General features: G+C 36.7%; 1 long non-coding RNA gene across 1 annotated transcript in view; it reads right to left on the bottom strand.

Annotated features, from left to right (window-relative positions):
- Positions 1–6252: 6252 nt before the first annotated feature.
- LOC118685835 (uncharacterized) overlaps positions 6253–8960 on the bottom strand; it is a 35480-nt gene continuing 32772 nt past the window's right edge. The window contains exons 5-6 of the long non-coding RNA XR_004980048.1: positions 7907–8015; positions 6253–6383 (exon numbers count right to left, since the gene is read on the bottom strand). This is a non-coding gene — a long non-coding RNA (uncharacterized LOC118685835). The remainder of the gene's footprint in view (positions 6384–7906; positions 8016–8960) is intronic.

Genomic DNA, 8960 nt, shown 5'->3' with positions numbered 1-8960 from the left:
CCCAGACCATCATTTAGAGACCTTTTTCTGCTGCTGTTGCAATCAGATGATGGTGCTGTAGGGCACCATGGCATTACTGCCAGACAGGAGTGAGCAGGCAGTGCACAGGAGGGAACACCAAGTCCCAGTGGCTTTGCCCACTGGAACTCTCCAGTCCTGCAGAGAAACCTTTCCAGCGAGTCTGTGTGTGCTCTACTCCTTTAATGTCAAATTGTAAGGTGCAATGCTGGAATATAAATAAATTATATCAAAGGAAAGAAAAAAGAAAAGGAAAAAAGAAAAGCGAAAAGAGAGAAGAAAGAGAAGAGAAGAGAAGAGAAGAGAAGAGAAGAGAAGAGAAGAGAAGAGAAGAGAAGAGAAGAGAAGAGAAGAGAAGAGAAGAGAAGAGAAGAGAAGAGAAGAGAAGAGAAGAGAAGGAAAAAGAGAAAGAGGGAAGGAAAGGAAAACGGGAAGGGAAGGGAAGGGAAGGGAAGGGAAGGGAAGGGAAGGGAAGGGAAGGGAAGGGAAGGGAAGGGAAGGGAAGGGAAGGGAAGGGAAGGGAAGGGAAGGGAAGGGAAGGGAAGGGAAGGGAAGGGAAGGGAAGGGAAGGGAAGGGAAGGGAAGGGAAGGGAAGGAAAGGGAAGGGAAGGAAAGGAAAGGAAAGGAAAGGAAAGGAAAGGAAAGGAAAGGAAAGGAAAGGAAAGGAAAGGAAAGGAAAGGAAAGGAAAGGAAAGGAAAGGAAAGGAAAGGAAAGGAAAGGAAAGGAAAGGAAAGGAAAGGAAAGGAAAGGAAAGGAAAGGAAAGGAAAGGAAAGGAAAGGAAAGGAAAGGAAAGGAAAGGAAAGATGGACCAGATAATCCTAGAGGTCTTCTTTGCACATGGTATTCTATGATTCTGAGACTGAAATAAAGCCAGTCATAAATCACTAAGCCACCCTGACCACCATCAGACCAATGGAGATATGAAAGAGTTTGTGCAAGTATTTGGAATGTATTTAGTTGCCACATTCAAAAAAAACAGAGCATATATAGAATCAAAATTCAGACTTGAAAAACAGGTAAATCAAGTCACAGAATTACAATTTGTATTGTTTCAGTAACTATGGGCCATAGCACTATTTTTTCCCCCTAATTTTTGTCACAGCATTTGTGGATAAATGGGCCTGAGTATAATAATTATTAGGAATGATATATAAAATGTCTGGTATTTTACCTTGAAGTTTAGTAGCAGCATATTTCTAGATTAGTAAATCAAAAACATTTTTAAGGCCACCTTTAAGATCTCTGAAAATAAATGTGAAGATAACAAAGCAACAAACCTCCCCATCAACTTTGAAAATTGCACCTGAGCACTTCTCATCTCCCATTCTTCCTCACTGTCAATACTAGCATAGAGCTAGTGGGGCAAAAGAAGGAAATAAAAAAATCAGGATATTGTAATAAACATCACAGCACATTATTTTAAGAGAACAGGGAAATGCAAAGTAGCAAAATGTTATAACTCAGTTTTAGGACTTTATGTTTCAATTTTAATGACTGCTGTCCTTGTTTAAAGATTCATGGACTCTTAAACAACTCTCAACTGCCAGAACCTCATCTTTAGGTTCTCTTTTATCAGATTCCCAGCACTGCAGTGCTCCCTAGAGTTACATGGATGAACTGGTTTGGTGCTGGCTGGATGCTTGACCATTGCTCAAGGACATCCCAGGGCAAAGCTCAGCGGGTGCTCAGACATCCAGTGTAAAGAGAAGCATCCAAGATTCTCCCTAGCTCAGACGTGGGTAGCTGACTTGTTTAATATTTGCTTGTTCCATGTAACCTACACACAACCTATTCTCCTTTTACGCCTTTTTTGTCTCTTTGATGGCTATCACGTTCTGTTTACAAACAAAGATGTTGACCTTTTCCTTTTCTGAAGTTATTTCAATTTCCAGCCTATTTCCAATTTTCACTATGTACATAGCAAGGAATACTCATGACTGAAGATAGAGGCTACTATTAATCCTGAATTATGATAGCAGATGTTTCTTTAAACATATTTTTCCCAGTTTTGTATATGTTAATACAAAAGACTAAAACTTCAGCTTTGGCAGCAAAACCGCATTTGCGTTGTTTTAGCATTTATTTAGTATTTTCCATTATTTTAATGGAAAATAGTATGAGAAATACATGTTTAAGTATGATTCTTTTCTTAGATCTATACCTAATATCTCAAATAATCTTTCACATTGATTTATTCAAATTATTTGAAAATGTATCTCTCTCCCTTGCATTTGTACTGTTATTAAATTAAAGAACAAATTCAGTCATTAGAATTAATACTAACAAATTAGTGAAGGGCGTAACAAATACTGCACTGCTAGAACAACACTTTAGGAAGACCATTTACTATGAAACATTATAGTTAATAATGATCTTGTTTAACAGAAATTATTTTCTCCAAGTCACAACATGGTCTTTTTTGTACATCAGTGTAGTGCAAGAGGAAGGAAAGCTTCATGGTTTTTAAAAAGGATATTCCACTTGGAAAGAGAATCTAAATTTGGCCTAGACCTCTTATCTTTCAAAGTCTTACCTTTAAGGTTGAATATTTTCGGAGATTTTGCATTTTAAATTTCTAAATCCACTTTATAATCTTTTTTATTGCAAAATGTTACTTTTTTTCTTTAATAGCCAAAAAAATAAAAGTATTTCTAGCAATGGTTAGTTAAAAAAACAACAACAACAACTTATGAGTAATTTTCAGTTGAACCAACTCTTGATCCAGGTGAATATTACTGGTGAATATTAAGAAGCAACCATCTCTAAAAAATCCACAGGGAAATTCACATTTCCCTTTGGACTGTAGCTATTTATTCTGAAGTTCAACTTTTGGAAGCTTTCTACCCTCCTCTCTGCACCAACCCTCTTAAAATGATTATTGCAAATATCTTGTGTCTCTATCTTTCACAGTAAAACTGAACTTCCTTGATCATGGACTCTGACAAGACATTTGAGATATCAGATCCTTAGTGTACATCACAAAACTCTTCAGATCAGTACTCAGCCCTCTTGGTTCATCATATTTTTTAAACTTTCCCTTTCTGCCCTTTAGAAGTGTTGTAAAAAGACAAAAAATTAACTTCTTTTATTTTTTTTCCCCTAAAACTTTATTTTAATAACATTCATTATCCCTTGCAGCAGATGCTGAAGACAAGCAGGTAGCAGACTGACTAGAAGCATCTGAGATCGGGTACAGATACTGTTTTTAAGATTCAGTTCAAAGTGCTTAAACACACATCTAAATCCTATTAAAATCAAGTGTTTGCTTCAGGTTAAACAGGACATGAGCAAAACAATTTGTTCTGATGAAAAATAAGGCCATGCTTTGTACGAGCAGGACACGTCACGGTGGGCATCTCCTCCCCCCTGCCTGTGACAGACCTGAGCCACAAGATTCATGTTCAGCCCTAGAGCAAAACAGAATTTTGCTGTTGTTTCTTCCAGGTTAACATCACCCTGTGAGTATTTGAAAAGCACAGGAGGGTTCCTTAGGCAGCTCAGCAATTAGAGGGCCAGCCCTTGTGAGGCTGCATCTGGAGCAGCTCTGGGCTACTCACTCCAAGAGGGACATGGAGCTCCTGCAGCAGATCCAGCAAAGATGGAAGGTGATGGAGGGATGGAATATCTCTCTTATGAAGAAAGGCTGAGGGATCTGGGGCTGACTTCAGAAATGGTGACTGAGAGGGGACTCACCAGTGTCTATAAGAATCTGAAAGGCCAAGAGGATGGACCAGGCTCTGCTCAGTGGTGCAAGGCAATAGAACAGGAGGAAATGGGTAGAAACTGATGCACAGGAAGTTCCACCTGAGAAGAACTTCTTTACTGTGTGGGTGACTGGAACAGCTTGCCCAGAGAGGTTGGAGAGATATTCCCACTGGAGATATTCCAGAAATGTCTGGATGCAATCCTGTACAATGGGCTTTAGGATGACCCTGTTTGAGCAGGGAGGTTGGACCAGTGACCCACTGTGGTCTCTTCTGACCTCACCTGTTCTGTGATCACAGAAACACCAGCAAGCATCAGGACCTGCTGGAGCAAATCCAGAGGAGGTCACCAAGATGATGAAAGGTCTGGGGCACTTCTCCTGTGAAGACTTCCCCTGGAAGTGTTCAATGCTGGTCTGGATGGGACCTTGAACAACCTGGTCCACTGGAAGGTGTCCATGCCCATGGCAGCCAGGTAGAATCTGAGGTTCCATCCAACCCAAACGATTCTCTGATTCTATGATTTTGCTATTTAAGCAGGAACTTTCTTTTACGATGTTGAACTCTGCAGTCAAATTAGGGAAAGCACTCTTTATTTCTTTATTGTACACTCTGCTTTTGGGACATAAATTTCAGAAATATGGAAAGGCCACTTCTTCGACACCAAAATCTTCAGATAATTGTTAGCCAATTGTAATAGTAAACACCACATGTGCTTAAGTTGTATTTTCTCAATTATAAAATTTACACACAAAAATTACTATTGTCAAATACTCATGACTCAAGTTTTAATTCATTTTGAAAGACATCAATGAACTCCATCTTTTTGGCAGATAGCTGTTCCAATGCTCCAGCAGGTGGAATACAAGTAGGCCATGTGCCTAATTTGGTTGGCTATTGATATCATAGGGTAATTTTTTTGCCCTCAGTGCCATCAACCATAAAGATATTTCAAGTACACATAATTAGTTCTTAACAAAAGACAATTAGATCCAGCAAAACACCTCACTTGCTCCAAGGTCTTAACAAACTGAGCTTGAAAAGGGCACTTGTACAGTAAGAAAAAACTCAAGGAAAAAAAAAAGTATTGCAGATGATTTTTTTAATAATTGTTGAGATCTTGGTGTTTGGCTTTGGTATTTTTCTTTTCCTAAACCCATATTATGTTAATATGTATTTTCTCTTTACTTACACAACATTTAATGACCAATTTAAGTACTTTTGCAATTGTTTATTAATTTCTCTCAGTTAAGCACTCAAGAGTGCTTGAGTAAAACAAAATCCAGGCTTGCATACTGTAGAATACATTTTGATAAACAGCTGCTCAGAATTGTGCTTAGTCAAAATATTCTAATCAAAATATATCAATGGACAGGGCCTTTATGTAACAGTTCATGATATATTAGTTTCTCAATATATTAGTTTCTCCTACGCTTTCATTTTAATTTTTTTTAATCACCAATCTCTGCTTTTCACCTTCTCTTTAGCAAAAAAAAAAAAAAAAGTATGCTGCTGTTTTCCACTGGAAATTTCCTTAATTTTTATACTTCTCTACAACCTAAATATTTCATACCAATGTCAAGTTCTCCCTATGTTACATTGATTGGTTGTTCTCACTAGTTCCCTGTACAAAACCAGAATCAATATCCCTTTCTGACAGTTCTTCTAACACATTCATAAATAAAGGGTTATGTTTTCCTCTAACACACATGTACTTACTTGATTTTTAGCAGCTTAAGTGTCTGGGAAAAATCACACACTATTACCTAGGCAAGTAAAAGATTATTCTTCAGAGTTTCTATGGGAGAAAATGGGGGGAAATCCTATCTGACAGCTCTCCCTGTAGCAGAAGAGCTGCATGATGAATTCAATACATGGGATTAAAATAAATAAAAGCAGTGTTTTGGGCCACATAATCAGAGCTGCACACCCAGGCCTCTTCTGCATTACTGTCGAAAGCACTCAAGATTTACCCGGGGCAAAGGAGGACAGGTCTGTGTACATTCTTCAAATTCTGCTGTTACCCAAATAGTCTGTCTTGTTCACTCTTTTCCCACTCCATAAAGCCACACATCGTGCTTGTGCACACTCTGCATGGTGAGGTAATAAACCGAGAGCAACTCCAAACGACAAAATCACTTCTCTTTCCAGTTCAGTGAACTGGGTCATGCAATAAGCACAACAATTTGCATGATGATTGTAACCAAAAAATTAAAATAAATATTTCATACATATATAATATATATATATCTAAATTAAAGGGAAATGTTTCATGCATAAATAATATGCTTGTATATATATATATATATCCCTGTAGAATTGGAAGAGATGGCACCAGAAAGAAAACAAACCAAAACCATGTCTCAATGTAATAATGACCAACTGCTTTTCATGCAGCAGTTTGAAGTAGTAATTAGAATATGAAAGCTGGGAAGTATTTACTACAACATATAAATGCATTTATAAACATATTTATAAACATATAAATCCTTCTTAAGCAACTCCTTTACCAGATTCCCTTTGTTGTCAGGTTCTTGAGTTAAACTGCCACCAATAAACATGACTTAAAACTTTCTTCCATAGAAGAGTTGAACAAGAAAAATTACTGTGTTACCTGTTCAGTTTGTGACAAGTCTGGATTTCAGGCAGCATCTTGAAACTCAGAAAAAAAAAAATTAGAAAAATTAGAAATTACATGGATTTTTTTTTATATTTCTTTCTCTCTGTTTTCTATGCTCATCCACCAAACCAATCATATCACATGCTCATTTCTGAAGCTAAGACTTCTATTAAAAAGCAGCAGTGAGTCATACAGAATACACTTTGCTTGCTAGTGTGATGATATCATTATTACTGTCTCAGTGACACTACTGTAACACCATTGCTATTGAATGTCTAGGGATGATCTCACTAGTCATCAATTTATTTAAAGCTGGAGCATTTTAAAATACTTAAAATATTGCTGTTCACAGGAATAGGTTTTATTCAAGTGTAGTTAACCGTAAAATCCCAAAATAACTTCCTCAGGAAATAATTTCAGCAATATTTTAAATTTTAACTAGGAACTTTATCTAAAGTAATGGTACAGGATGTTCCAGTTTCACAAACTTTTTTGTTTTTGTGTCTGCATCATGTTTTTTTATTTTCATAAATTTTTGAGCCTGAGAACACCAGAAAGCATTTTATTATCAGTGTAAATGGAGATGATTCATATAATAATATTTAAAGAAAATGACCCTGAAATTCAAAGCAAAATGACGTGGTGGTCGAGAATATATTTTTTCATTATATCTTTGCACTGGATGATGTTAAGTCCTCACTAGTTAAAATTAATATAAATGTCATTCTTATAAATAAAAATAAAAAGGAGTAGATGTTTTTAAAACATGAATAAATATTAAAAAAAGGAGCTGCAGACCAACAGATTTCATCTTAATTTATAGTGCAATATCATACAAAAGGAATAAAATGCAGCTCTTTTATAAAGACTATCTGAATTTAGTAGATTAGACTACCTAAAGAGCACTTTTTAAACAAGTTCTTAGCTAATGGTTCTATACTAACAAAATGCAACAGACCCTCTTAATCAAATCAAGAATGAATTGAAACACAGCTGGATGTTAAAACACTTCTTTGTCTGTTTGACATAATGAATAGTACAAATAAAAAATGTTTGACTGCTAATAAAACAGTCTAAACCTCAAATATTGTGTTTAAAAGAAATTTGGAAATCCTTACAGAAGTTGGTTTCACATCAAAATTAAAATCTGTACCGTGGGAATTTTGCTGATCTCTGCTGATAAAAATATTATTTAATAGTATAGGATATTATTATATATATATGATATAGTATATAATTTAGTATTATATAATAATATAATGTTATATATATATATAAAAATACTATATTATTACTTAATACTATAGTAAATGTCTATTAAAGTGGTAAAAGCTAGCAGGGAGGACACATTTTCATTCTTTAGATACCACATTAATCAGGATTTTGATGCTGTTAAAAATGACACAAAGGATTAGCACTGAAGCATTCAGCAATTTTGGGCCCAAAACCAGGTCTCCAAGTTGGGAAACACATCTCAAGCTGCAGCTCTGCTTAAAATTAATTCTCTATTGCATACATCAACGTCCCTGAATGTAAGCTGCACATGAGCACAGGTAACTTACAAAATATAAACTGCTTTTTTCTTTCTTTTCTTTCTTCTAAATCTTGTTGAAGCTGGTGAGCACAGATGCTGATGCTGAAACTTTGGCAATCTCCTGACAATAAGTCAAACTGCAAATAAGAACAAAGAAATGTAAATGGGCATCTTATTTTCACTCCATTTATTATAGCATTTTAGAAGTGTTACAGGGGGTTGGTTGTTGTGTTGGGTTTTTGTTTTGCTGGGGTTTTTTTCCCCTGCCTTTGAAGTTTCAGGTTTTGTTCTGAAGGTGGTTCCCACACAGGGATTGTCCTCGCCGCTCCCCTTCCCTTCAGACCCACCCACCCCTGCTGTGTCAGCAGCACATGAGCTGAACACTTCTAAAGCTTCCTGTAATTAAGTTCACCTTGTTGCATTACAGGCAAACATGTTCAGACTTATTTTGGATACATTTGGGAAATAATAGCTTTTCAGAGTCTGCAATGAGAAGCAACTCGGGCTACTGAAATAAAGTGTGGTGAGGACTGTGTCTTGTAGCGATTTTACGTGTGGCAAATTCCCTTGGCGCCTCGGTACTTTCATCAGAAAATAAGGAACACTAATTTCTGTTGTTTTGCATCAGAACTGACATAAGTTTACAATAATGCCTGTGTCTATAGTGTATTGTTTATGTGTGCACCTAGGATGGGATTTAGTTCACAAAAGCTGAGTATGTGATTCCATTTCAGACACAATTTGGGCACCCTGCCTGGACTCCACTGCCTTTCCACAAGGCTTCTGGTCCCCCCTCAGTTCATTTGTCATGTTTCCAGTCCCCATAAAAACATTTCCAACATCCTAGGGCAACTTAAAGTTGCACAAGGCACGTAGGCTTTGGCAGTAGATTCCATCCCACTCAGAATTATGTAAACTACAACAGAGTAATTTTCTGGCACATTTTTATGCATGTGAAAAATACTAGCCCAAGATCCTTCAAGGAACACAGTGTCTCATTTCATGCCATGACACAACAACTAATAGAGCAAGGGAAAACTGGGGATGTACAATTATCTGGGTAATTCTCAACCCTAACAAGA

Source organism: Molothrus ater, chromosome 4 (assembly GCF_012460135.2).
Source record: "Molothrus ater isolate BHLD 08-10-18 breed brown headed cowbird chromosome 4, BPBGC_Mater_1.1, whole genome shotgun sequence".
In the NCBI taxonomy this organism is placed as follows: Eukaryota; Metazoa; Chordata; class Aves; order Passeriformes; family Icteridae; genus Molothrus; species Molothrus ater.
The sequence above is the reverse complement of the archived record's forward strand: the minus strand, read 5'-3'. Positions and strand labels throughout refer to the sequence as shown.